The sequence below is a fragment of the Mustela nigripes genome, chromosome 7 (assembly GCF_022355385.1).
Source record: "Mustela nigripes isolate SB6536 chromosome 7, MUSNIG.SB6536, whole genome shotgun sequence".
In the NCBI taxonomy this organism is placed as follows: domain Eukaryota; kingdom Metazoa; phylum Chordata; class Mammalia; order Carnivora; family Mustelidae; genus Mustela; species Mustela nigripes.
This window is the reverse complement of record NC_081563.1, coordinates 122,056,838-122,084,058: the sequence shown is the minus strand read 5'-3', so window position 1 is coordinate 122,084,058 and position 27,221 is coordinate 122,056,838. Positions and strand designations below refer to the sequence as shown.

At 48.3% G+C, this 27,221-nt stretch overlaps 1 long non-coding RNA gene across 2 annotated transcripts in view; it reads left to right on the top strand.

Annotated features, from left to right (window-relative positions):
• Window positions 1-7,686: 7,686 nt before the first annotated feature.
• Window positions 7,687-27,221, top strand: part of LOC132022757 (uncharacterized) — an 85,644-nt gene continuing 66,109 nt past the window's right edge. For both annotated transcript variants that reach the window (XR_009405695.1, XR_009405696.1), the window contains exon 1: window positions 7,687-7,897. This is a non-coding gene — a long non-coding RNA (uncharacterized LOC132022757). The remainder of the gene's footprint in view (window positions 7,898-27,221) is intronic.

Here is a 27,221-nt window from a genome sequence, read left to right as displayed (position 1 = left end):
CAGGTCACTGTAATTATTTGAATATTTCTCTGGTCACCCCCTCCCTTCTTATACCCCTGTGTTTTATTTTATCTGCTTCCCTGGAACTCAACACAGAACCTGGCATGCAGTAGGCACTCAGTAGACGCCTGTGACTTTGACATTGTCAAAGCCAAGGGACCCCTGTGTTGGCTTTCTTACTCCACTTCTCTGTACTATTCAACATCACTGAGCTCTCTCTTCTTGAGATGCCCTCTGTCTCACCAGGCTTGGTTCCCTCCAGCCTGGTTTTCTCCAACTGTTTATTTCTGTTTCCTTTCAGGATGTTCTCTCCTCTGCCCATCTCTTCTAGTCTGTGGTGTTCCAGGATTTGTCCTGGCCCTGCCCTTCCCTCTCCTCCCTGGAAAGCTTTCTCTGCCTGGGTAAAGTGTTGCAGGGCTCAGGGTCTCTGTCTATGCTTTTCCTTCTCCCTGGGATGTTCTTCCTGTCATTTTGGCATGAACAGCTTCTTCTCAACCTTCAGATTCAATCCTCGCAGGGAGTCCTTCCCTGACCACCTGAGCACCTGTCCCGAGGTTGGGCCCTGAGCAGCTGATGCGCAGGCTGGTTGGATGGACCAATGGACAAAGGAGGAAGGAGTGGGCGGGGCCAGGGCGGAGCCGAGTGCGGGGCGGTGGTGGGGGGGCGGGGAGTGGAGGTGCTGTGTCTGTAGCACCCGTAGGAAGAGCTGCATGGCCTCATGGCCTCACGGCCTCACGGGCTGGGTGTCCCACTGCTCCTCAATCCAGAGACAAGCAGGCCACCGTGTTTTTGGGTTATTAACTCTCCTCAGTAAACTTCCAGCGAGTGTGATAAAACACTCCGCAGAATGTAGCAAGAGCTCATAAAAGCAGGATTTAGTGCCATTTTATAGATGTCACGGCTGACTTCCACACTCAAGCTAGTGTATATTTAAAATTCATGCCTGAGTCACTGCTTCACTCCCTGAGGCCCGAGGGGAGGAGATGACAGGGCTCCCTGCTGACTCCCCAGGTCTAGCATGCCTGGGGTGGGCGCTGGTGTCTGAGGCCTTCTGTGGGGACCAGGCCGAGTCGGACACGGTCTCCTGCAACCCTGCTTCCTGCAAGGCCATGAAGATGGGCTTCGGAGTCAGACAGACCTGGGCTTGAGTTCTGGGTGCTGACCGGCCTGCCCCGTTGCCCAAGATGGATGTGAGACTTTCTGGGATACCACCCAAGAGAGTCCCAGCCAGTCTAGATGAGTTGGTCATTTTAGATCTGGCTCTACTGTTTCTTTACTGTCGCCTTGGGAAGATCGCATCCCTCTTGGAGCCTCATCGTAGCTGTCACACAGGTGCGATTACCGACGGCCGATGGTGTGGAGTCAGCGGTGGTGTGTGTACGCAAGGCTGTCGTCCAGTTCACCGCTAACACATAGTTTTGGGGCTACCCTTGGTGGTCTATGCTTAAATCATAGCCTCTTGGGGCACCTGGGTGGCTCAGTGGGTTAAAGCCTCTGCCTTTGGCTCAGGTCGTAATCCCGGGGTTCTGGGATGGAGTCCCGCATCTGGCTCTCTGCTCAGCGGGGAGCCTGCTTCTCTGTCTCTCTCTGCCTGCCTCTCTGCCTACTTGTGATCTCTATCTGTCAAATGAATAAATAAAATTCTTAAAAAAAAAAAAAAAGAATCATAGCCTCTTCCCAAAGTGGAAAGAGCCACTTATCTGGGCTAGAAAGAGCTGGACAATTAAAGGTATGGAACAATTTAAAAACCGACAATCCCCCAAATCTCTGTGGCTTAAACATAATGTAGTGATTTTTGGCTTCCATCACAGGACAACTTGGGTTAGGTGGCCCCTTATATCAGTGATTCAGGGAGCTAGACTCTTCCATTTAGTGGCTCTGTCATCCCCCAAGGCCGTCCCAAGGCTCTCTGCTGGATCCTTTGTATTAAGCCAGGCAAGAATGAGGATGTAGAGAGATGTTTTAGGACAGAGGCTGGCAAACTACACCCCATGAGCCAAATGTGTATCTGGTTGGTTTTGTAAATAAAGTTTTATTGAAACAGGCACGCCCATTAAGTTACTTATCATCAACGACAGACCCTAGGGCCCTGCATCTTTACTACCTGGTCCTTTGCAGAAAGTGTTTGCAGACCTTGGTTTTAGGGGTTAGGTCTGGGAGTGGTATGCCTTATGTCTACCTATAGTCCATGGGCTACAGCTCTGTCTCATGACCCCAAACTAGCGGCCAGGGTGGAAGAAGTACAGAGGAACCCATGGGCATTGGCTCTCATTGATGGTCCCCACTATGCCTACCTCTCAGGGTCACTATGAAGATGTAATAAAATAATACCTAGAGAGTATTTCTTAGAAGGTCTGGTGCATGGAACTCTTCCATAATGACAACCATAACTCCTTACTTCTCAGGAGTATACCAAGTGGCTGGGTTTGCAGGATTTTGGGGGAGGACCCCTGTCCTCACCCTGGAAAAGAAAGAATTGGGCTGCTCATGTCTCTTGCAAACTAGGATGTGTGCTGGGGGCCTGGTTCCATTTCTTCTGGATTTGGGGTTATTTCCATGTGACCAGCTTGGTCAGGTATCAGGAAGGACTCAGGGAAGCTTATTTGGGACCTAAAACGAATGCCCTAACCAGATGTTTTTCTGATGGATAGTGTAGCTACTGTGTGTTCACCAGGCCCAGAGCTCAGGAGGTTGCTCAGTGTTAGTGACCTGGCTGGACATCCATGATCTGGCTTCTACTTTCCCCACCACCACTGCACCCCCCGCTGGCCAGGCTTAATATCATTTAAAAAACAGCAAGCTTGGAAAATTAAAGAAATACTATCTATTAATCACAGTGTCTGAAAGATGATAACATTGAACATGTTATGTTATTAATGATATTTTTACTTTGTAAAGTAACTACAATAAAATTTATTTAAAGCATCGATTAAAGGTTAATTAGTACTTAAGCTTGATATTTTAAAGTTAATTCATTAATGTGAGGGTGATTACTCATTAATAATAATGAGGTGATTCTCAATCTAGGTTCAAGTTTGCTCAATTTTCTTCTTTTTATATTTGATTTTCATAAGAGTTAAGATCCCTAATGTATAGAAATGTGATACTGAAATCACATAGCAGAATTGTCCAGATTGTCCAGATTTTTTTTTTTAATAATGAGAGGATTTTATTTATTTATTTATTTTTTGGTAACAGAAATCTAGAACTACTCATCAAGAAAGATGCCTGAATGTTTCATCTTCAGCCCATAGCCTAGAGATAGAGTCAATTCTTGTTGTAAAATACAACCAAAATTTAAAAAGGCATAAAAAACCCCCAAACCTCAAATCAGCAATACCAGCTTCCCAGTCATAGCTGAGTTTGGGGTCACCTCTCTTGGTCTTCTCCAAGCTCGGTTAGTGGATTTTTTTTCCCCCTGCTGTTTTCAGTGAAAAACTGTATGAATACTTTGATTATGGGCTTACCACATTGCATCATAATTGTTTAAAAATCTGTGTGTCTGTGAGAGTGCCTTTGGCTGCAAGTGACACGTAATCAAATTCAAGCTGGGGAATTAATGAGGTCAAGGAACAAAAAGAGTAAAGGAGCTGGACTCCATCTCTGCGGCTGAGTGATGCATCAAGGGAAAGAGAACTGTGAATGGAAAGACACTGGTTTTCCTCTCTTTAAAAGGTGGACTCCAATCCTCCCAAACTTGAATGAATGTTGGACTTAATGTCTTGTTCCTAACAACTGGAACATGGTGAAAATGGTGGTGGGACTTCTGAGGCTGAGTCACAAAGGTCATTTCAGCTGTCCGTGGTATCTTGGATTGCTCCCTTTGGGAAGTCGGCAGCCATGCTGGGAGGATACCAGTCAGCTCTGCGGAGGGGCCTGTGAGGAGAGGAACGGAAGCTTCCCACCAACAGCCTGTACCCCCCTGTCAGGCATGTGAGGGACCCCTCTTGGAAGCATATTTTCCAGCTCTTGTCAAACCTTCGGATGATGACTTCCTCATTTGACATCAGGTTTCAACCTCATGAGATGTCCTCAGCTGGAATGTCCCAAAGAGGCCACTTGTGAATTCCTGGCGAGAAATCTTGAGATATAGTATATGGTTATTACTGTTTCAAACCACTAACTTTTGGGATAATTTGTTACACAGCATTAGATAACTAATATACAGGGAAAAGGGGACTGGACCAACCTTGGTCATGTGCCCATCATCTCTGGACCCATAATAGCTGGCGGATGTTGCCACATGTTGACTAGCTCAGGCCAGTCAACCTCTCTTTCTGGAGCCTGCAATGGATTGAAATCTTGAGAGTTGCTTGCTGTAGGGCCTCAGAGGTTGGGATCAGGCCAACCCTCTTTCCACTTGATGTTGGCCTCTTGATGTTGGCCTCTAGCTCTTTCTCCTTGATGTTGGCCTCTAGCTCTTTCTGGGTCTGACCTCCTCACCTTCTGTCTTCTTCTTCTTCTTCTTTTTTTTAAGAATTTATTTATTTATTTATTTGAGAGACAGAGACCACAACTAGGCAGAGAAGCAGGCAGAGAGAGAGGAGGAAGCAGGCTCCCCGCTGAGCAGAGAGCCGGATGTCGGGCTCGATCCCAGGACCCCGGGATCATGACCTGAGCCGAAGGCAGAGGCTTTAACCCACTGAGTCACCCAGGTGCCCCTGTCTCCTTCTTTTGAAGTGGGTATGAGAGGCTGGTTTATGTTTGACAGCCCTCAGGCCTGATCAGGAGGTGAAATAAACCAATGCAAGAAATATATCAGAACCCAGGCAAACCTCCAGATTGCAGCAGCTGGAAAGATGCTGGGAAGCAGCTACTAGTGATGAGACTCTTTACAAGCCAGACTCCTTGGGGGAGACTCCAGCAGGATTCACAATCCACTGTGCTGTCTTTCCCTCTTTCATCCTCTTCCCTTTCCAGACACAGAACAGGTTCTCTGTCTGTTTTACATCAAGTCCAGGAACGCTACTTTCTTTCCTTGCTTCTGCTGGGGATGGTGTCTGTGTTTCATAAATTCATTCTCAGGGCGCCTCAAGGGTCAGATGGTCAGGTAACCGGTTTAGCAGTTGGACAAATCCCAGCTCTGCTAAGTGCTTGCTGTGGAGACTCAAGATAACTCACTCAACTATCTAGAGCCTTGTGACCTCCATCTGTCTAATGGGATAATAATGACACTCACCTGGAGTTGGCTATCGGTCCAGGGTGAGCTTCTGTAGGCAATGTGCCCTGTGTATCTGCTGGAATGTTGATGGTCACTGTGCATAAGAAGGGGCTCAGCGGTCTGTCAGGTGAGGTTGGGGAAGCCCTGGTACTGTGGGATTCCTCAGTGTCCTGAATTAGCTAATTTTCATCTCAGTCCTCTAAGAAAGGTGTTGTAACAAGCTGTGTATCCTTAGTGTATTTGACTGTAGAATTCTATTTTGGAGGGCATTACTTGGGACTATGTTCCTTGCCTTAGCTCTGTATTTGGGAATACAGGGGACCACACATGTCCTGTGGTAGGCTCATATCTGGTACTTCTTCTCCCTTTTTTAAAAAAAATTTATCTATCTATCTATCTATCTATCTATCTAGAGTGTGAGCAGGGGAAGGGGAGAGAGAGACTTTGTGCTACGTGTGGAGTCGGACGCAGCTTGATCTCAGGACACTGAGATCATAACCTTAGTCAAAATTAAGAATTGGAAGCTTCCCTGACTGTATCACCCAGGTGCCCCTTTCTGTGGTCCTTCTTTTACCTCAGGGGTCGCTCCCCCATTTGAGGTGGAGAGAAGCCCCTCCTTTCCTCCTGCGCTGTGCGTATTCTGGGAACAGCAGACTTAGCCATGCCTCACGTGTGCCCTCATGTATCTCCCACCATGTACAGGGTTTCATGACACGCAAGGAGTCTGAGGACAGGCTCTGGTCTGCAGGGTGGGCGTGGAGACGCAACTGAAAGGTAGTCTTGAGGGGCCCCGGCATGTGTGAGGACACCGTGCCCTTCTCACATCCCAAGCCTTGCAGAGCTATTTGTCACCGCAACGAAAGCCTCTTGAAAGTCATCTCAGTGATGAAACGAGCAGCACTTTTCTGAATGAAAGACTCTGTTCTCGTTAACAGGCCGATGACGTAGCTTACTGAGAGGCCCCTGACGTGTGGAGCCTATCTTTAGCTTCCTCAGCTACTGGACTGATGGGTGTTGGGGCTGAAGAAGGCTCTGACAAAGATAGGCCGGCACACGGCCATTTCCTGCTCCCAAAGAAAACAGCCTTTCTCCCAGTGACGGGAATGCAAGGCAATGTTCCTTTCTGTGGGAGGTTGTGGCCCACTTTGTCCATGGCTGTTCAGTGTGTGGCTCCCTCTTATGCCATTGGTGAGGAAAGAGAGCCCCCGTGGACGGAGGCCCCCGACGTGGGGTTGTCTGGTTCAGCAGCGCGGCTTGACTACCGAGCAGGGAGCTAGTTTGGGATTTCCAGTGCTGGTGGGCCCTCTTGGAATGAGCAGAGCCTCCGAGCTGCAATTCTCGGCCCCATTTTGGGAAATCTGATGAAACCTTTGGTTTCCTCTCCCCAGAGAAACACAACCCAGACTCAGCTGGCTGTAAGAGCCTGGCGTGTGGGGTAAAAACCCTTGCGTCAGGGCACTATGACTCTGTTCTCTTTTCACTTTACCTTTTGGTTTTGCCCTCCTTCCGCTTAGGATTGCGGACAGGGTGCTGGGGCTGTTGGGACAGTGAAGGCGAGTTTCTGTGTGTGGGGTCAGCTGTCCTGGCGGTGACCGTGCGGGTGACAGGGGCAACAGGGCCTGGGATGGGGCACGTCAGGGTTGGAGGAGGAGGGGTTGGGAGAGGAGAGGGTTTGGGGAGCAGGAGGAGAGAAGGAGAGGGTGGGGGGGGGAGGGGTCGGCAGGTGGGAGGCGAGGGTCTCTGACTGGGGGGCATTCAGGAGAAGGTGACACGTGAGTGACGCCCGGTGGCTTAAGAGAGAAGAAGTTGGCAGCCTGAAAGGGAGGGAGACAGAAAGCAAGGCTCTTCAATATGGGCATTCATGTCGAGGTGACAGCGGCCATTTATCATGGCCTGAATGGGAGCGCAGGGCCCAGTGCGCCGCCAAAGACCTCTGGTTAAAGTTTTACCTGAGTGTGAAAGGGGCTGCGGCTTCCCCAGGCTGCGGGGGCGGCCCCCGGAGGCCCATCTGTTTGGAGCAGAAAGACGCTGACGCCAAAGGAGGGGCCATGGGGCAGGACGTTTCCGGGTGCAGGGACACCTCCAGGCGTCCCAGGCCAGCAGGGGAAGGGTTCTGCCTCCTATGGGGGCCCTGGAAAGGCCTGCTCCAGGCGCTGAATTAGGAGCTTGGCCCCCTCCAAATCAATCTGTTGAGCCTGCTCTGGGGGCAGTGTTGGGCAAGTTGGGACGGGGACACGGTTTGGCAGATGATGTCATCGGTGCCCAGCTCAGGTTTTTATTTTTTTATTTTATTATTTTTTAAATATTATTTAGTACTCACCATGTGTCAGGCACCTTCTGTATAAATACGCACAAATATTTAGTTAGGGTGATGACCCCCGTGTGTTACCCGGGAAGCAAGGGGTCCGTAGAGCGCAGGAGTTTCAGTGCCAAATCTGGGATAGTTCCAGGCGAAACAGGACAAACGGGTATTGACCTGCAGGTTAACTCGAGCATTAATTCATTTGCTCTCTCACAGCAGCTCTTGGAAAGAGGCAACGCATCTACCTCCATTTATGAGTGAGGAGCCGGGAGCAAGAGGGAAGCAAGGAGCCGAGGCCACAAAGTCAGGAAGCAAGAGAGCTTGGGTCTGGTTTCCAAGTCCGAGCTCCCAGACCTCCCCCGTGCTGCCCCGGGGCCTGGAGGAAACCCCATGTGCTCAGAGGGTTTTTCGAACTGAAAAACCAGTTTGAGGAGGTATGACGTGTTCACTCTTCACCGTGGTGGTCTTCAGGGTCGTGTGTTTAAAGAAGGGAGCTTGTCCTGGGTGTTTTGGTCTGTCTGATCCACAGAGGGGCTGGCCGTGGGGAGGGAGTCCTGGGTGCTTCCAGGGCTTGGGACCTGGTGTTTGCCTAGGAATGTAGCTAATGACCCTGGAGATGCTTGCCAAGATTCCCAAGCTAGCGAGGACCTGAGCCGGAGGTCAGGCAGGAGGCTCACATTGGAACTTGCAGCCCAGGATGCTTGGCCAAGGGGCCCGCAGCCCAGCCGTGAGCAGACACCAGGGTGATGGCAGATGAGCGAGGACAGGGGAGAAGGCTGTGTTCCTGGGCAGGAACTGCTTTGGCCCATTTTCCATCCTGGGTTGTGGGACAGCTCGGTGATACCCTGGGCAGATGATACTAATCCAGATCCTGGGAGTCAAATCTGCTGCTAAGAGGCCATTTGGGAGAAAAATAAAATCCCCCCAAGTGTTCCCCTTTGGGAGTTCTGTAGGTTGCACTGACGGAGCAAGGATCTTTCTGGATATCAAGTTCACACCCAACACTGTGGGTTGAGGTCTTAGTCCTGGAAAAACAAGAGGAGTGAGTGTGGGCAGGTGTGTTTGGTAAGGGTGGAGGGGCACAAGGGTGCTGGAGGAACTCTTGTTTCTGTTAAGGCACTAGCACCGCTAGGAGCATGTACTATTAGCGCTCTCCTGGCCCATCCCAGAAGCCTAGCCACTGAGGCCTGGCTGGCCTGGGCTTCTGCCCTAGACTGTTACTTCCATCTCCTGGAACTCTATCTCAGCTCCTGCCAGAAGCCGTGCTCATTGGCCCATTCCAGCCCCAACCCAGACTCCTTGCCTCTCCATATGACAGTGGGACATTGCTGGGCTTGGTAATCACACTTGGAGAAACCGCATGGTAATGTCCCAGAGCTGGCTGATGGGGCACAGGTGATGGGAATGCAGAGGTCTTGGGTAGCAGAGAGAAAGGCCACCAGTAGGAGGTATGAACCTCCCCAAGGGGCCCGGTGGTGGGGTATTCTAAGAAGCATGTGATGCAGGGGGTTGGAGGGGAGACACTAAAGCAGGAACATGGGGCCAGTGCTGCTTACCCCTCCCCCGCTGTGCCCCCCATAGAATCAACACACACGGAGCACTGGTGCTGCTTCCTACTCTGTGCTTGCTCTGGGTTAGGGTCAGCTTACATAGGAGGAAATACCACACGGTCCCTGAAGCGGGGGGCTTGGGAATAGAACATGAAAGCGACATCTTGTGTCTGTACACAAGGCTCTGCGGTAGCAAATGACAGGAGTCCTGGGAAGGCCCCTCTGAGGAGGAGACACGTAACTGAAGCCTGAGGATGGACAGGAGCCAGCCGGGGAGGAGTCAGGCCAGCGTCCAGGCAGAGGGGAAGCCTGTGCAAAGGCCCTGAGCATGTGAGGTGAGAGTCCAGGGAGTGGCCTGTGGCCTATGGCCTGGGCTGGAAGTACACAGATGGGGACCATGTCCTTCAGGGCCACGGGCTGTGATGAGCAGGTGGCTGAGCGAGTAGCTTGTTTCATTAGAACAGGGTCCTTGACTGTCTGGCTGGTTCTCAGTGCTGGCATGAAACATGTGGTGGAGAGTGAGGGGAGGCATCGGGGAGTGGGGGCTGGGTCAGGGCGGCGGAGGGGCAGTGAGATGTGAAAGTGGCCGTCTTGGGGGTGGGGGCGGGGGCCGTCCGTGTGCCAGCTCTGTCCCCACGGGTCTGCTCCTGCTGCTCTCCCCGCCCTCCTTGTCCTCTGACTTCTCTTGATTGCCTTGAGGGAGCTGACCGGGGAGCCTGTGCGGGTCTGCATTTGTGCCTTGCGCAGGGGACATTAAGCGAACAGAGTCCCTCTCGGTTTTTCATGTCATTAATTGGTGATCTTCAGACTCTGAAATAGCATTTCCCCTCTCCCATCCCTTATTTCATTATCCTCAGCTCAGTACACATCAGTGCCACGCGAGGCAGCCTGCTTGGATATATTAGGAATTATTTAAATGAGATGGGGATGTATGGGTAGTTAAAAACGCAGTCTTCTATTCTGCCCTAATTATGTATCAAATTACGTTACAATTATTCCCAAATATAAACTTGCTGAGAACCTCCGAAGGGGAGGTTCTGAGAGCATCAGAAGAAAAGTGAAATAGGGCAGAGTGAACAATGGCCCTGGCCCTGGGCTCTGAAACCCAGGCAGTGCGCACGCGTGCGTGCGTGTGTGTCTGTGTACGCGCGCGTGCGCGCGCCTGCCTGTCTGTGTTGTCAACTCTAGGGCCATGCTGTGTCTGTTTTAGGCATTACTGGCTCAGCGTTGGCCACCATCATCAACGAGCAGAAATAAGTTCCAGGCAGCCTCCGTGTCAGTGATGTGCTGTCACTCTACCATTCCTCAGCCTGTGTGGCCCTGACTCAGGGCTCCGGCTTCAGCAAGTCTCCAGCCTCAGGCTTTCCCTGGGAGGCTCAGCAAACACAGAAGCGCCCATTTGTGCGTAACTTGGCAAATGCCTCGTATGCCATGCTCACTCAATCCTGGGAGAAAGGGACAGACCTGCTCAAGGGGCCACAAAGTGGCAGGTGGACTTCAAACCCAGGTTTGCTTCTGAGGCCAGAGAACCCCAAGAGGTGAAGCAGGGTCTCTTGGTTCCCGGGCTGGTGGGTGGGTGTCTTTCTGAGTTGTTTTCATCCATTTGTCTCTAGCTAGGAGCAAGCTTCGTCTGGAGCTCTTAGGAGGGATCCAGATGAATCTTTATGAATAACTTAATAATTATTAATCTTCACGATGCTACTGATGTGGCAGGGCTCAGAGTTTGACTGCTTCCATTCCTCTTCTCCCACACCTACTTCCCATAGCCACTCATTCTGGGCCTGGGGATGGGAGGTGGGGGTGTTCCCATCAGAAGAGGCGTCAGCCTTCTCTCTGGTTGTTGGGCAGGTGGGGTTGCCCAGGGCTGTCAAGGCATTTTTAGCTAAGACCTCAAAGCATGCTGGGACCCTGTTGTGGGTTGAATTGTGCCCTCATCCCCCCTACCCTCCCTGCCAATGTTGAAGTCCCGATTTCTAGTACCTGTGAATGTGACCTCATTCAGACGTAAGATCTTTGCAGATAATCAAGTTAAAACAAGGTTGTGAGGGTGGGCACTGATCATATATGACTGTGTCCTTATCAAGAAGGAATTCAGACACAGAGACATGTGCAGAGGGAAGACGGTGTGAAGGGAGAATGCCAAGGGATGCTTGAAGGTTTGGCATCTACAAGGCAAGGGACATCAAAGATTGTCAGTAGACAACCAGAAGCTGAGGAAGAGAGAAGCCTGGACCACATTCTCCCTCACGCTTTCAGGAGACACCGACATGGTCTGTGCCTTGATCATGGACTCTAGAACAGATAAGTTTCTGTTTAAGCTCCTCGGTTTGTAACGGTCCTGGTAATGAATACAGGACTCAGTGGTAGGTTTTAGGCAGGGTGGAGGAATGGAGGGCTGTGGGTGGTGACCAGGAGCCTCACCCTGACAAATGTCCCAGGGCTTGGGGTTGGGGGGCAGGCCTCTGGCTATCATCTTTGTGAATGGATGAAGGTGATCTTGTGGCAGCCAGAGCCCCTACACAGAAATGACATGCCTTCCCAGGTGGATGGCCGGCTGAAGAGCTCTCAGAGGAGTCTGGACCAGGAATCCAGCCCATGGATGATGAGGAGAGGGAGCCAATCCCAGTCTATGGGGAGAGCACTGGACGTTGGGGCAGAGACATCTGGAACTCACCAGTGTCCATCTCCTGTGCTTATTAAGAATGTTCCAAGGCTCCACTGGGAATGCTCTAGCTCTATTCTCTCTGCCCTGTGGTTCTGACTAGCTGCTTCCAGTGGAATACAAAAGTGCTAGGACCACCTCTGAGTTGAGGTTGTTACGAGGAAGTGAGCATTCTGTACGTATCTTCTCTTTTCCTTCGGTGGTTTGACTCCCCGACCCCGGAGGTGAGATCGCCTTGGGTGACCTTCTCTTTCCCAGATAAGAACCTCTTTCCAATGAGATCTTTCCTCCAAGAACCTCCTGGAATCCCCAAGAGAATCTGGGGTCCCCAAGCCTGACCTTGGAGTCTCTTTGATTTGCAAGATTGCTTATTTCCATTTTAAAGGAAATATTTCTAATTAAGGTAACCAAAATCCATGTACTATTTTTGGATGCAACTTTTTTTTTTTTTTTTGTTAAGACAATTTGTGCTAATTAGATGTAAAAATTATTCCTGGGAAAATTATATAATTTACATGCAATTTGCAAAATAGGGTTTTGATATTATTTGCACTGCTACTTTGCTCTGAAGTTAGTAAACAGCATAAACACTGGACCTGGGTGAATGTGCTCTGAGGCAGAGTGGCACGGCGGTTCCCAACGTGACGTGCGTGGCTCTCTGGGTGATGGAGATGCCGGATTCTCACTGTGGAGGTCCATTGTCCCCAGGGGCAGCCGTGGGGGTGCTAGCTGACACTGGCCATGGCCCACTGGGGCTGGATTGCAGTTTCCGGATGACTCGTGCCTGACTTTCCACCTGTCTCAGCTCTTGTGTGATTCTTGAGTACCCAGATGAGGGCAAGGCCTCTTGGAAGGTGCTTTAGGAGAAAGGGAGGGAGGCTGTCAGGGGTGCGCAGAGGCCTCCATGATGAGGGCCACAGGTCAGTGGAGCACACTGGTAGAGGGTGTGAGACTGGGAGGGTTGGTCAAGACGGAAGACGGGATCCAACAATCTCTAGGTGGGTGGGGGCTATGTTCCAGCCTCACAGGAGGAACTCTAACAGGTGCATTTGAAAAAAATGTGCACCCATTAGCTGCACAGTGGGGGAAGATGACACCCAGCAGTGGCCTATCAGTCAGGTCCAATCAGGAGGCAGAAACCACAGCGGGTCTTTTAATAGCAAGGGTTTCATAGAAAGGATAGGCGGTCCTCAGAAAACTGAAAAGGTAAAAACTAAACCCCAAAGCATCATGGCTTTGTGTGTGTGTGTGGGGGCTGCCCCAGAAGAACCTGGGAGAAGGAGCCTCAAAGAGCTGGGGACTCAGACCTCCCAAGAGGAAGTGCCAGCTGGCGGGGGATATGGGAAGGAGACCAGTTCTGTAAGTGGGGGAAAAAACCCACAAACTGGATTGGGTTTTTGTAAGCGGGATGAAAAGCTTCTTCTGGGGGGAAGCAGCATGCTGGGCGACGCCACCAGACAAGAGTTCAGGTCAGCCACCGAAGTGAATGCCATCTTTACTCCCTTCAGGGGAGAGACACAGCCAACTTGATCTGGATGAATCCAGGTGGGGAGTGATTAGGGCTGGCTCTGGGAAGGTAGGTTCCAGGTTGGGATAAGACTTGGTTTCCCTTAACAAAGAAAAAGAAAACCCGAATTTCCTTTCTGATTTTAGAAGCAATGCCTGTTATCGTGGAACACTTGGAACATACGGGTTACTGAGATGTCTGCTGGGGTGCAGGGAGAGATGTGATCTCTCAGAGTTCCAGGGGAAATGAGCTGACCCCTCCATCCCCAAAGCAAAGGATACTCAAAGCCTCTGTGTTCCCCTCTGGTTTATGTTCTCCAAGCCTCCCCTGCTCCTTAGAGCCCTGCCCACATCGCCCTGAGGAGCAGCTGGGCCTGGTGTCAGATTCCCCTTGGGCCAGGCCTTCAAGGATTCAGCTTCTAGACCCATGTGTGCATGAAGGTGTTTCTCCAAAGCTGGGTTCTTTCTGAGAGGAGTTTTGGCACCAGCTCTTAAGATAATTACATTTTTTCCACCTTGTTGCATATAGAAAAGTTTAAAGAAGCAAATAAAAATCATCTGTAATTATACCTTCCAAAGATGACCACTGTTAACCTTTTGGCCTTTTTTCCCTTGTGCAAATGTATTCATTTCGAAGATAATTGGGATCATAGTGAATACTGTAATTTTGTACCTTGCTTCTCCTTCTCCCATCACTTAATACATGAACATTTTTCAAAGGCTGATATGTGTTTTTAAAAATCTCTTTTTGCCCCAGTGGCCCAGGTTGTAGCTCTTTGGCTGTTGTCACAAATTGTTATGTGATATTTTGCTGTAATGGGTTTTTTCTTTGATGACTAGTTTTCTTATTGATATCTTGTACATAAATCTTTGTGCATATCTTTGAACAACATTTCCTCAGGATAGAACCTCAAGGCAAGGTAACCGGTTCAAATGATATAGTAAAAACACCTTTTATTATGGGAAAAATTTCAAATATATGTTGGAGAGTGTTGTGAACCAGACACCCTGTGTTATCATTCAGGTTTCACAATTACTGACCTCCTGACAGTTTTATCCATCCCTTCCTCATTTTTTCTGGTTGTTGTTGGAATGTTTTAAAGCAGATCCTGATGTTGAATTATTTCCCCTATAAAAGTTAAGTTTTACTTCTTCTTCTTTTTTTTTTTAAAGATCTTATTTATTTATTTGACAGAGAGAGATCACAAGTAGGCAGAGAGGCAGGCAGACAGAGAGAGGAGGAAGCAGACTCCCTGCTGAGCAGAGAGCCTGATGCGGTACTCGATCTCAGGACTCTGAGATCATGACCTGAGCCGAAGGCAGCGGCTTAACCCACTGAGCCACCCAGGCGCCCTAAGTTTTACTTCTTAAATAGGTACAATAACTTCTTGTGGCATAACCAGGATGCCCTTTACCCACCTTAAAAAAATGGACAATAATTCCTAAATGTCATCTAATATCTGGCTTGGTCATTTTCTCCAGTGATCTCAAGAATGACTTCCCACATACAACTTACTTGAATCCGGATCTGAATGAAAGTCCACGTTTTGTGCTTGGTTGATGAGGCTTGCACATCTCTCTTCACACCACCACTCTCTCTTTATGAAACCGTGCTCTTTGTGTATTGAAGAATCTGGCATTAGACGAAGTTTTAAGGTTCTCAATACATACCAGAAAACAGGAGGGTTGTCACAGTCTATGCCTCTGCCAGCAGCCTGAGGGAGCGCTGGTTTCCCCATCAAACGTTGTCGTTATGCTTTTTAAAAATCAATTTGATAGGTGAGAGCTGACACCTTACGGCAGCTTTAACTGGCATTTCTATGATTAGGAACATGATGGAACATTTTTTTCCCCCATATGCATATTAGCTGTTTGTATTTCTTCTTTCGTGAATTATCTCCTTCGACCTTTACCCCTTTAAAAAGGGGTATTGATTCTCCTGCTTGAGTCCATAACGTAGAGAAATTTCAAGTTTTTATGCAGTCATGTTCGTTTATCTTTTCCTCTGTGAATCTTCTATCGCTTACATGCTTAGAAAATCCTTTCCACACCCCCAAATTCCATTTGCCTACCTTTTTTTTTTCTTGTTTGATTCTTACTGTTTTTAAGTCCATTGGAAGATCCATATCGTTAGACCACTGAGCTAGTATCATGGATAGAATAAGACTTTGTTTCTTTGCTAGTTTGTGATATGCATTTATCATGCCCTAAATTCATTTACACACACACACACACATGCGCGTGCGCACAATGAACTTGGGCAATCAGGAGTTCTCTGGGGCCTTGAATGGTGGTGAGTTCCCTGTGATGGGAAGTGAGCAAGTGGGAAAAGCACCATATCAGGCTGGGATTTTCTGCCTCTGGCAGTCTTGAGTTTTCTGATTTCCCTGATCTCAAAGACCCATGCAACCCCCATCAGCTCTGGGAGGCAACGATAATCCCCCTACCTTCCCCTCCTTCTGCTCTTCCTGCCTCTAGGATGGACCTTCAGACTCCTGTTTCTGTTGGGGCTCACGGCAGGGGTGGTGCAGCCAGGACCTCCCCAGGGAGGCTGGACCCAAAGGACCCGAAGGCCACTCCCAGCGCGTTATCTAGTGCTCGCACGGCCGGCATGGTGACCACATCCAGGACTCATCTCCGAGGAGAAGTGGGCTCTGTCTGCTCTCGATATTCGCGGTCCTCATAGCACTTCCCCAGTTTACAATCACAGCCCATTTTGTTGTTTTGCTTCCTCACTGGGCTGTAATCCCCCAAAGACAGGGGTCTTGGATTCCTGTGTCTGACACATGGCAGGGACCGAGGAGTTGAAAGAAAATGGATGACCGTCCTTTGGAACTGGAGGGTGATGGTTATGGGGACTTCATGATCTAAGCAAAAATGAGAGACTGTCATTTGACCAGAACAAATGCTCTTTTGGGGACAAAGGAACAGCGTATCTGAAATGGAGGTCCATCCCTGGAAACCCAGCACAGCTGGCCTTCACAGAGAGGGCTAAGTCTCCTGAATCTTGGGTCTGTGTGGAGCCGTGAAAGTCACCCCTTTTGACCCTGATCTGACACCTGACCCCCAGAGCTGATTATTTCTCCTCTCCATGAGCACATTCCCGACAAAATGGGGTCGAGAGACATTTGCATCCAAGCCACCAAGCTCTTTAAATGCTGGGGCCCGGAGGCCCGATGGGTTTATTAGATTATCATTGCGGAAGTTAATAAAGAATTAATTTCTCTTCATGTGACATCCAAAGGCAGTTATTTCAGGAGCCTGTCCATTTACACAAAGCCAAGTATTTGTCAAGTGTCACAGGCAATTCCCAGGTCCCAGCCCCCCCTCAATAATTCTGGATTAGGGACAGCCTGAAATGACATTACACAAATTTTCTTTCAAGATGCATTGAGCTCTGGGGACCACTCAGGAATTTCAGGTTCCTGAAGGTTATACTGTCAGCAAAAGGGCTTGGGGGCGGGGAGAGGGGGGTCTGGAGCCACTGGAGCTTTCCAGCTGGGCCAGCTCTGGAGGGGGGAAGCTTGGGGAGGAGGAGGGAGGAAGCCATGGATGGCCATTAGTCTGTGGGGGCCCATTCGCCTCCTGAAAACAACTTACTTATTGCCATTTGTATCCCAAACCTTGTGCCCAGCTTGATGGCTTTTCCTTGTTCCTTGCTCAGGGCCAGGGAGGGGCTGTGGCCTGCCGGGGACAGCAGGACTGGCCCACGTCACCTTGTGGCAATATATTAGGGAAGGTCAAGGCACCATCAATACTTGTCTTGGAGTTAAGTGCTGGGAAGAGGAGGGCACTGCAGGGACCAACAGACTACTAGCCCTGAAAAGCAAGTGGTTCAGCAACCAGGCGCCCCTCGGAGCCACGGGGCGGAAGTCTGTGGGGCTGGGCTGGCGGGAGAGGACCCTGAGTCTGATCCAGGCCAGGTTGCTGGGGTGGCATCTGGAGGCTGGTGTGGAACAGCCTAGACCTCTTGCCGGAACTCCTAAGACACTTGCCCCTGAAGGTTAACAGGCCCCTCAGACTCTGCAGGTCCCACATGGAACCCTGCATCTCCAGAGGACCTCCCCACCCAGGTGGTGCTTTTCCCTCTTCCTCCAAGTGCACCAAGCTCTTTCAGACTTCTGTGCCATTCTCTTTCCTAGGAATGACTCCCCTTTCCTTCCCTGTTGTTTAAAGAGCTAGTCCAGGGGTCACCTCCTCTGTGAAGGCCTTCCTGACTACCTCAGGGAGAGTCAAATTAAGAACCTCTGCCCCTCTTCCCTGAGGATCACATTTTTTGGCAAATGGAAAGTGTCTGAGTGTGAATTAGAAAAGGGTGTCTTTTCTCTCTACCCACCCCCCAACCCCTCATCGTCGCCATAGTCTCCACAAGGGCTCACAGTTCAGTAAGAGGAGTGTGGACTAAATTTCAGCCCCCCATGTCCTTCTTAGCTGACTATGTTTGGGTAGTGTGTGACCTGAACAACCACCCATGGCAGCCTTCCTCCTTCCTCAGAGACACTATATGCCCCTCTGCCTAATTGTGTGACTGTGTGTATTAGTTTTCTATTGCTGCTGTAACAAACTACCACAAACTGAGGGACTTGGAATAACACGAGTTTATTCTCTTACAGTTCTGGAGGTCAGAAGTTTGAAATGGGTCTTACTGGACTAAAATTAAGCTGTTCGCTGGGATGCATTCCCTTTGGAGGGTCTAGGGGAAATTCCATTGCCTTGCCTCTTCCTGCTTCTAGAGGACACCTGTGTTCCTTGGCTTGAGCCCTTCCTCCATGTTCAATGCCATGTAGATCTTCATGTCTCCCTATCTCTGACCACTGCTTCTGTCATAAACCTTCTTTTTTGATCTCGACTCACCTGCTTCCCTCCTTTACTTATAAGGAGTCTTGTGATGATGCCAGGCCCACTCTGATAATCCAGGGCAATCAATTGATCTCTGAAACCTTTACTGAATCCCATTTGCAAATTCCCCTTGCAAATACAGCTACAGGTTCCAGGGAGGAGGCTGCGGACATCTTCTGGGGGCCATTATCCAGCCCAGTCTACCATGTGAGCCCATATATCAAAATGCTTTCTAACTGTAAAATCCCTGAGAACAGAATCACAGCTCAGTATAAACATCCCAAGAGCGTGGATCAGACGCATGGGGTTCTTGGACAACCTCCTCTGGGAGACAGGAGGCAGTCCTCCTGTATGCACAAGGCTTTCCCGAGAGAATTGGTGACAGACTTGCATGGCTTATGGAACAGTTTTGTCCTGCAGGGGACACCTGGCAACGTCTGGAGACAGTTTTGGTTCCTAGAGATGCTTCTTAAATCCTACAGGGCACGTGGGCATTAAAGACTTCTCCAGCTCCCAAAGTCTACAGGGCTGAGTTTGAGAAATCCTGGTTTACACCAGGACTGTGTGGCTGGAGACCCCGGGAGGGACCTGTGGGTTGGCATCTGTGCTGGAGATCTCAGTGCGTCCCATGTTGTACTCGACAGGCTTAGCCAGCTCCCACGTGCGGGTGAGAAGGCAGAGAACTGGAGATGCCACACTCACACTTTTTTTTTTTTTTAAATTTTATGTATTTATTTGACACAGAGAGAGAGAGAGATCACAAGTAGGCAGAGCAGTAGGCAGAGAGAGAAAGGCAAGCAGGCTCCCTGATGAGCAGAGAGACTGATGCAGGGCTTGATCCCAGGACCCTGAGATCATGACCTGAGCTGAAGGCAGAGGCTTAACCCACTGAGCCTCCCAGGCGCCCCTCACACGGGTTTTATAGCCAGTCTCTGATAGGGTCAGCGTTCAAAGCCAGGTCCCCTGATCCACCCTGTGGGCAGGTAAAAGAAGGACCTGAGTGCCTCCCTCCCAGTGCACGGGACCCGCCCAGCTTCCCTCCTCCTCTGCTTTCCTGATCACACTGCTCCACCGGATCCTTCCACCCTGTGCCACACATGTCCCCAGATTCGCTGTCATTGTCCCCTTTCCTGCTTTCCCTCAGTCACCTTGATTGCCTTCTCTGGGGGGCAGCGCCGGGACCTTGGCTATAGCAAACTCCACTTTCCTGACCTCTGGTCTCGCATTTGGCACCTGTTCTGCCTATCAGAATGGGCACCACTCAGAGACCTTCTGTGGGCACCCGTGACTGCCGCCTGAGCCGAACATTCAAGCCCCAGTCTGGCCAAATGGAAATGCTCGCTTTTCTGCAAATCCACTTTGCATGTTCTCATTCTCTTGTCGTTTCCCCGAGCTCTCCCTCCCCACCCCCCCTCCCCTCCGAATAGCATCTCTCTTGTTCCTCCTCTTTATCCCCCTGGTGCCCTCAGGAGCAGCAGAGATTTGGCCTCTGGCCGGTGGGTCAGCTTGTGGTTTGGGGAGAAGTAGGAGGTTGATTAAACAATCAAGAATTTTGTTGATTTATTCAGCCCGTGTTTCCAGAGCACTGCTGTGTCACCGGCGCGGGGTGGGACCGGGGGCAGATGGGAATGCATGAGAACATTGTCTCAGTTGTCAGAAAGCTCGCAGCCTCCAGGGGAGACAGACACAGAACAGCTAATTTTGCAATCCATTATTTAGTCTCAGTTGGGCTTAGGGTGCTGAGGAGAGGTTTGGGGTGGGAGCTGCTATGGGGGGTCTGTTCAGCAATGTCTCCCCAAGGAGGTGACTTTGGGGTCCAGGACCTGGGGCTTGTTGTCTGGATGGAGTGCAGCTTGAGCAGAAGGAAGGGCCCTCTGTCGAGGAGGGCGGGCTGACCGGGGCAGTGTAAATCAGGAAGACCTCTGCCAGGCCCCCGGAGCTCTCCAGAAAGGTTACCCTGAGCTGTGCTTCCTGGCCAGGCTTGCTCAGATGCTATTAATCCAGTTTCCAGGAAAAGGATCAGGCTGGGAGGGGGGCTGGGGCGGGAGGATGTGAGGGTGGGGGTCGGCTGGACTGAGCAAGAGCCCAGGGACGCCAGGCATGATCTCGCCATTGTCACGCCTGGCCCAGCTCTACGTCTTACCAGCAGTGTGACCCGGGGACCCGCGTTTCTAGCTGCCCACACCTGTGCTTCGGGGCTTTCATCACAGTTTGTAACTGTACATTTACTTGCGTGATGGATGAGCGCCTGCCTCCGTGCCAGCTGCGAACTCACAGGACAGACTGCAGATGTTCACCGCATCCCCAGCACCTTCTGCCGGGCCTGGCGGTCACTCCGTTCACATCTGTGTCCCCAAATGAGCCGGGATCACTGTGGCTCCCCTCTCCTGTGGCCCAAAAAGGAGGCTACTGTGGGCTCAATGATATACCCTCTCATGCATACGCTGAAATCCTAACCCCCGGTAGCTCAGAATGTGGCTGGATTTGGAGATCGTGTCTTCAAACAGGTGATTCAGTTAGAATGAGGTCATGATAGTGGGCCCTAATCCCATATGCTTGGTGTCCTTATAAAAAGGGGATATTTGGACACACACAAACACACACACTCACTCACTCACTCACTCACACAATGCCATAGAAAGGCTGGAATGATGCTGCCACAAGCCAAGGAGCCCCCGGAGGCTGGGAGAGAGGCCTGGGACACACCCTTCTCGGGCATCTTCGGGGAGGCCTTGGCCTTGCTGACACCTTGACCATGGACTTCTAGCCTCCAGAACTGTAAGACAATGAAGATTTGTCGTGGAAACTGCTCAGTCTGTGGTCCTCCCTTCCGGCATCTCTGGCAAATGCCTCCTGTGCCCTGGGCCTCTGGTAATCCTGTCTCTGGGCTGGGGCCTCGGCTGGCTCAGGGTGGCAGGGGCTGTGTGTGTGAGGAACACTGAGTCCCAGCCCTTGGGAAGTGGAAAGGTCTCATGCTTTTAGCCAAGCGTCCTCTGGGCCGGTGGACCAGGTCAGGCAGGGTAAGGCCTGGCTGAAGTACCCTCTTGTTTCTAGCATCTGGATTTGCAAATCAAAGGGTCTCTTTCTGGCAAGTTCCTGAGCTGTGTTGGGGGGGGGGGGGGAAGGGACAGTGTCATTCTCCAGGCCCTTGGAGGCCTTGCTTGGATGGATTTGGGGCGTTAGGGAGGTGGCCGGAAGGGAACCTCAGCCAGCAGAGAGGAGCCAGGTGCATTTCAAAGGGGCTTGCCCTGGGGGCCCTTCATTCCCTGTATGGTGGCTGGGGGTGGGGGTGTGGGGGGTCCACAGATCGATGTCCAGGACCAGGTTAACCTTTAACCAGGCGGCTCCCAGCCTCAGCTGCTGGGCCTGGGCTCCTGCAGGCCTATGAGCAGGTCTGCTTTTCTGCTCTTGTCTCCAGCGAACCTGAATCCCTGATGAATTGCCCACCGCCCCCCACCCTGATCCCTGCCACCATGTTGAGTGCTGGTGTCCCCAGCAAAGATGAATGGGCCCCACTAATGAGCTGGAGGCGGTGGCGCTGTGACCCCTGACCCTGCACCCTCGGAGCCATCGGGCTAGGGAATGGCCGCCCCAAGCCTGCTTAATGTGTCGGGCTGGCCTCTGAAAGGAAAACACATTTATTGCTACTTAGAGAAAATTGATCTAATTGGACTGGAAGCATTCTGCTGATGGAACATGGAATTTTTATTAGGAGGATGACTCAAGTTCAGCCAAGGTATTCCAGCTGGGAGAAGGTGAGAGAGTGTTTCTAGGGATTTCACCCAAAACCCTCTGTCTGGCTAACACTGGGTTTCCGGGGCGGGCTGGGTCTGAGTCCCTGCCGGGGTGCCAGCAGTCCCAGGCCTGAGGCCCTATCTGTAAAATGAAAAAAAAAAAAAAAATTCTTGCATCGTTGCAGTCTTGTGTGCGGGAGACGAGCTATCGAGCTTTGGGACTGTCTGTGGTGCTGCCGGTCTCTCGGGAGACTGGGTCCGACAGGATCTGCTCGAGCCAAGGTTACATGTGGTTTCGATTCCTTTGGTCAGACCCCCCTGCAGTTCAGAAACGAATCAGCCAAAGCCTGGTTGGCTCTGATTGAAGTGACTCATTTGAGAGCTACTTTTAGACGGAGCCCTGGTCCCTGAAATGTGGGGGCCATGCTCCCGACAGTCTTTGCACCTCAGCTTGCCCTCCAGCTTCTCCTCCTCCAGCTTTCACTGCAACAGAGTCTTTTAAGTATCTCCTAAATTTTCTGAAACTTCCCTGGACACCATTACCACTGTTCTGGCCTCCTTAGAGGCTGTCGTAGTCACTGACTGCCTGACCAGCTGTGTCTAGGGCCTCCCTTGCTCTCAGCTTGTTCAACCCCGGTCAAGCCTCTACACTCACTCCAGACCAGTCCATGCTGCATCTCAGTTCACCTGGCGCGCCTGTGCCTTCTCTGCAAATGCATCTTTCTGAAACACCTGGGATCAGGTCACTCCCAAGCTCAAAACCCCTCCACGGCTCCCCGTGCCTCCAGGGTAGAGCCTACATATGGGGCTCATCAGCAGGGCGATCACATCTAGCTCATAATCGTCTAATATGAGACCATTTTATCTTGGACAAAGAGTAAATTGCTTGGGATGTGTGGATAATAGGTGTTAATCAAGACTGTCCTGGGTTGGGGGCGACTGGGTGGCTCCGTCGGTTAAGGCATCTGATTCTTGATTTCGGTTCAGGTAGAGATCTCAGGGTCATGAGATTGAACCTTGAGTCTGACTCTGCACTCAATGGGGAGTCTGCTTGAGATTATTTCTCTCTCCCTCCGCCCCTCCCCCATTCACATTCTCTCTTTCTCAATAAATAAATGAAATCTTAAAAAAAAAAAAAAGTTATTGTCCAGGGCAAACTGGGATGTCTGGTTGCCCTGTTTATCCTGACTTGGGACCTGTTGCATCTCTAGCCACTCACTGGGGTGCCTCCTGTGCTCCCAGCAAAGCCCAAGAATACCACGTCCATGCACTCACTGTGCCTTAGCACATGCTGTTCCCTCTACCTGGAATGAATGCCCTCTCTCTCCTTTCTGGCCTGTGTTCCTCCAGGCCTGGCTCCTGTGTCATGTCTGCAGCTTTTTTCTGACTCTCATTGATTTCAAAAGCTGTTTCTTTGTATTCGTCGTCTATTGACACTGAGTAAGGAATACCCCAAAATGTAGGGGTTTAAAGACACAAGCACTTACGATCTGACAGTTTCGTATAATCCAGGAGCAGCTTAACCAGGTGATATTGCTCAGGAACTCTTAGGAGTTTGCATCAAGATGTCGGTGGGGGATAGACTGTCCAATGGCCAGATGTCGAACTTGCATGGCTGTGCTGGCTGTTGTCAGGACGCCTTGGCTCCTCCTATAGACATGACTGTGGGTCCTCACGGCACAGCTGCTGGCTTCCTCAGAGAGCGCAAAGGGGGAAGGACCCCGAGATTGTGACCTGAGCTAAAGGCAGACACTTAATGGACTGCCAGGTGCCCCTAGCTTCCACCTTTTAAAAAATTTTATTAACATAGAATGTATTATTTGTTTCAGGGGCACAAGTCTGTGAATCATCAGTCTTACACAAGTCACAGCATTCACCATAGCACATACCCTCCCCAATGTCCGTAACCCAGCCACCATATCTCTAGCCCCCAACCCCCAACAATGCTGTTGATTTCCTGAGATTAAGAGTCTCTTATGGTTTTTCTCTCTCCCTGGTCCCATCTTGTTTCATATTTTTCCCTCTCCCTTACCCCCACAACCCTCTGCCCTGCCTCTCAAATTCTTCATATCAGAGAGATCATGTGATAATTGTCTTTCTCTGATTGACTTATTTTGCTCCGCATAATACCCTCTAGTTCCATCCACGTTGTTGCACATGGCAAGATTTCATTTCTTTTGATGGCTGCATAGTATTCCAGTATATATATATATATATACCACATCTTCTTTATTCATCATCTGTTGATGGACATTATGTTCTTTCCATAGTTTGGCTATTGTGGACATTGTTGCTATAAACATTCGGATGCATGTGCCCCTTTGGATCACTACATTTGTATCTGTAGGGTAAATACCCAGTAGTGTGATTACTGGGTCATAGGGTTGTTTCCATGAATTTTAAAAATTCTTCTTTAATTTCCTGGTTGGCCCATTCATTCTTTAGTAAGATGCTCTTTAGCCTCCATGTATTTGAGTTCTTTCCAACTTTCCTCTCATGATTGAGTTTGAGTTTCAAAGCACTGTGGTCTGAAAATATTCAGGGAATTATCCCAATCTTTTGGTACCAGCTGAGACCTAATTTATGATCCAGGATGTGATCTCTTCTGGAGAGTGTTCCATATGTACTAGAGAAGAATACGTATTCTGTTCCTTTGGGATGTAATGTTCTGAATATATCTGTGACGTCCATCTAGTCCAGGGTGTTATTTAAAGCCTTTATTTCCTTGTTGATCTTTTGCTTAGATGATCTGTCCATTTCGCTGAGGAGGTGTTAAAATCCCCTCCTATTACTATATTATTGTCAATGTATTTCTTTGATCTTGTTATTTTTTGGTTTATATAATTGGCTGCTCCCATGTTAGGGGAATAGTTATTTAAAATTGTTAGATCTAGGGGTGTGTTGGTGGCTCAGTGGGTTAAGCCTCTGCTTTCAGCTCAGGTCATGGTCATAGGGTCCTGGGATCAAGCCCGGCACTGGGATCTCTGCTCAGTGGGGACCCTGCTTCTCCACCCCCCCGCCTACTTGTGATCTCTGTCTGTCAAATAAATAAATAAATCTTAAAAAAAAATGTTAGAACTTCTTGTTGGACAGACCCTTTAAGTATGATATAGTGTCCTTCCTCATCTCTTATTATAGTCTTTGGCTTAAAATCTAATTGATCTGAAATAAGGACTGCCACTTCAGCTTTCTTTTGATGTTCATTAGCATGGGAAATTGTTTTCCACCCCCTCACTTTAAATCTGGAGGTGTCTTTGGGTCTAAAATGATTTTCTTGCAGACAGTATACTGATGGGTCTTGTTTTTTGTTTGTCTGTTTGTTTGTTTTTTTAATCCATCCTGATGCCCTTTGTCTTTTGATTGGGGCATTTAGCCCATTTACATTCAGGGTAATTATTGAAAGATATGAATTTAGTGCCATTGTATTCCCTGTAAAGTGACTGTTACTGTATATTGTCTCTTTTCCTTTCTGGTCTGTTACTTTTAGGTTCTCCCTTTAATTACAGGATCCCTTTCAATATTTCTGGTAGGGCTTGTTTGGTGTTTGCAAATTCTTTTAGTTTTTGTTTGTCCTGGCAGCTTTTTATCTCTCTTTCTATTTTCAATGACAGCCTAGTGGGATATAGTATTCTTGGCTGCATATTTTTCTTGTTTAGTGTCTGAATATATCATGCCAGTCCTTTCTGGCCTGCCAGGTCTCTGTGGATAGGTCTGCTGCCAATTTAATATTTCTACCATTGTATATTACAGACCTCTTGTCCTGAGGTGCTTTTGGGATTTTCTTTTTGTCACTGAGACTTGTAAGTTTTACTATTAGATGATAGGGTGTTGACCTATTTTTATTGATTTTGAGGGGGATTCTCTGTGCCTCCTGGATTTTGATGCTTTTTCTCTTTGCCAAATTAGGGAAATTCTCTGGTATAATTTGGTTCTGCCTCCCTCTCTCGTTCTTCTTCTGGGATCCCAGTTATTCTAATATATATATTATATTACATAATATATATATTATATTACATAATATATATATATTATATTACATAATATATATATTATGTATAATATGTATAAATAAATAGAAATATATGTATATATAAATATATATTCAATTAATTATAATTAATATAATAATATATATGTGTATATAAAAATATAAAAATAAATATATATTATATTTATTTATACATATATATATTATGCACATATATATTTATATATAAATATATAATAAATATGTATACATATATACATATATAATAATATATAATAAATATGTATATATACATATAAATATGTACATATAAATTATAATATATGTAATATATAATATATACTATATAATTATTTAATTAATTATAATTAATATAATATATAATATATAATATAATATATATTATATATATCTGTGTATATAATATATATATCTGAGAATCTGTGTTTTTGTGCATATTATATATAATATGTATATATAAAAATATATGAAAGTATATATAATATTATATTTATTAGAATGGTGAATAGAACAGAGCCACACATTTGATTTTGGCGTATTTTGGTCTGTTAGAAGAAACTGCCTCCCAAAATTTTAAAGAAAGAAAAACATATATTTACAAAAGTAAGGGTAAACAAGATGAAGGAATGTAATATGACTGTAAAGATGAAAATCAAAAAGGATTCTAAAAAAGGAATTGATAAGAAGTCGGCTGAAAAAAGAAAAAAAAAGAGGGAAAAGAATGTGATTAGGCTTGAGACTAGAACAAATCCATGTGCTAGATTTAGGGTATATTTTGATCCATTAGAAGAAACTGTATCGCCAAATTATTTATTTATTTATTTTTCAATTTTTTATTTTTCATAAACATATAATATATTTTTATCCCCAGGGGTACATCTCAAAATTTTAAAGAAAGAAAAACCTATATATATATAAAATAAGGTTAAATACAATGAAGGGATAGAATACGACTATAACAATGAAAATTAAAAAAGATTTTAAAAAAAGGTATTGATAAAGTAAAATGGTTAAAAACATTAAAATAGGAAAGAGGAAAAATTAAATAAATAGAATGAGAAAAAAATAAAATGAAAAAAAATTTAACTTTGGGGTGCCTGGGTGGCTCAGGGTTAAGCCTCTGCTTTCAGCTCAAGTCATGTTCTCAGGATCCTGGGATCGAGCCCCGCATCGGGCTCTCTGCTCGGTGGGGAGCCTGCTTCCCCCTCTCTCTCTGCCTGCCTCTCTGCCTACTTGTGATCTCTCTGTCAAATAAATAAAAATAAAATCTTTAAAAAAAAATTTAACTTTGACCGCATCCTCGCCAGCACCTGTTATTTCCTGACTTGTTGATTTTAGCCATTCTGACTGGTGTGAGGTGATATCTCATTGTGGTTTTGATTTGTATTTCCCTGATGCCGAGTGATATGGAGCACTTTTTCATGTGTCTGTTGGCCATCTGGATGTCTTCTTTGCAGA